The sequence below is a fragment of the Lycium barbarum genome, chromosome 7, assembly GCF_019175385.1.
Source record: "Lycium barbarum isolate Lr01 chromosome 7, ASM1917538v2, whole genome shotgun sequence".
NCBI classification, from domain to species: Eukaryota; Viridiplantae; Streptophyta; class Magnoliopsida; order Solanales; family Solanaceae; genus Lycium; species Lycium barbarum.
In genome coordinates this window covers 28,322,832-28,325,388 of record NC_083343.1, presented here as the reverse complement: position 1 = coordinate 28,325,388, position 2,557 = coordinate 28,322,832, and positions in this window count along the sequence as shown.

Sequence of the window (2,557 nt, the reverse complement as noted above, 5' to 3'; positions counted from 1 at the left end):
ACATACTACTTCACCCGAGACCTTCCAAATTCAACAAGAACAATAACAACCTATTTCCTTCTTTCAATTTCAATTACAACAACTCAACTTACAATCTTCCAAACACATGTCTCACTTCCAAATTCATGAATTATATTTACAACCTACACATTAGCAATATCATTCTTACAAATATAAGAAACCATACTAATGTCACATTAACTTCTTCAACAATCCCACAATGATTCCAACTTCATTTCAATTCATCAACCTTCATTTTTATTATGGAATCCACAATATCAACAATCAAACTACTAAATAAAATCAACTCATCACATCTACACAACACTACTCTATATTCAGCCACAACCACCATATTCATATTTCATGAACTTCATCCATTTCCACATACTACAATACTCACAAATCATCCACAACACATGTAAAAGAAGATTGAACACATACCTTTCTTCACTTATCTTCTTGGCTTGGCTAAGTTCACAACTTGCACAACAAATGCTTTACTTACTCCAACAATCACTCCATGTTGATTAGGGCCTTCAAATTAGTTGGAATACTAGAAGAAAATAATTTTTGATCAAATCTTTTTCAAGGTTCTTGCTTGGTTGCCTTGGCCGAATGGCCTCTATGTTTTGTTCTTGAAATTTCTTGAATTGTAAAGATGAATAATGGTCTTGTTTTGGTCATCTCTCTACATATATATATATATATATATATCCTTCCATTACCAAGTGGACACATGTCCTCTTTCTTGAAACTTCTTTAATATTAAAAATCAAGATGACTAATTGTTTTATTTTGTCATCTTTTCTCCATATATATATATATATATATATATATATATATATATATATATATATATATATATACATGCCACACGGCCAAGTGGCCTTCTTCAAGAATATTTCTTGAACATTTTGTGAAATTCCCATTTTGCCCCTAGCCTTCCACAATATTACCATGGGCCATTTTGTGAATTCTCCATTTTACCCTTAACCTTTCTCAATATTTCCATACTAATAAACAACTTGTATATTAAAATAATTTTGGAAAATAGTCTTGCTTTTGACTTCTCGCAATTGCCTCGAATTATCCGAACGTATAAAATACGGGCTATAACATAGAAAGCCTTATTACATTGAATTCTCTTTGTTCCTGTTTTACGATACAACCTACGGACCGTAACTTGTATCGTAAAACAGTTTCTTCAGTTCCCAAACTTGTTGTCCCCAATCTACAATGGATTTTACGGACCATACAATTTTTACAGACCGTAGAACTCCATCGCAGAGTACTCTGTGAACAAACATACATCTCTGTTACCAATTTACGATCTCTTTTATGGACCGTATGTCTTTTACGGTCCGTACACAAAAAAAATTGTAAAAACAAAAAAAATATTTTATTTGTGTTTGTAAATTATCATCCTTGTTTACACCTTTATTATTGTAGACATTAATATGTAGTCCACAGGTATGGCTCCAAAGAATATTGTCAGAAGGGGTCGTGCCCAGGCCACAGGAGAGGGCAGAGAGCGAGGTCAGACCTAAATCAGGACCAGGCTCCATGATCAGGACCATCTGAGTGACGAAGACCAGGCTCCTATCGCACAAATCACGAGGCCTCGTAGAGCATCCCAAACTCCGGCAAACCCCCAGTCTGATGAGGGGTCCTCATTAAAGAACACCGGCTCCAGCAGTGATGGAGAGCAATCATCTAGCTCTCCTGATTTACCGACTCAGGAGGAGGCGACTAACTTGCCAGAGGAGTCTAATGCTGAAGGCGCAGCACGCCTAAATGAGAACAGAATGAAGGAGAGTCGGAACATGCTATTCGGTTCTCAGTCCAAGGTTCGAAAGAAATATACGATAAAGGGCTGGAGCCCAAGGAAGGAGGACAGGGTTTCCACCGGGACATCTATGAGGAAAGGCAGATCAGTTTTGAGGAGTTAGAACATTTTCCCAACATATAGGCTGCCATTGATCACCATGGATAGGGTTTCCTTAACCAACCACCTGGCACGTATATATCCTGTATTATGAGAAAGTTTTATGCCAACTATGCTGCGGAGATAAACAATCGGTACCGGCCAGCCCAATAAGCCAAAACAGTCATACGCCTCTAGAAGGTAACTATTAGGGGAGTGAGGATTGATTTCTCCAGCAAAGCAATCAACCGATTCTATTTCGGTGACAACTATGAGCCGCTAGCAAACACTGATGAGTTAGACTACAGAATGGCGGGGAACAGGACTGATATGTTAAGAGAATTACCATGGGTAGCTTCGATGATTGCAAGGGAGAACCCAGCTTGGCGGACCAACTCTAGTATGCAGATTAAAAAGAAAGACCTCTCAGTGGAAGACCAATTCTGGTGGAGTGTCCTACTGAGAAGAATACTCCCAACTCAGATAGATAATCAGCTTACTATAAGCCATGCTATTCTAGTAGCCGCCATCATGTCCCGGTATGCAGTTGATATAGGGAAGCTGATAGCAGATGAGGTTCGAATGCGGGCAACCCAGCCTAGGATTTCTTTGGTTTTCCCATGCTTGATT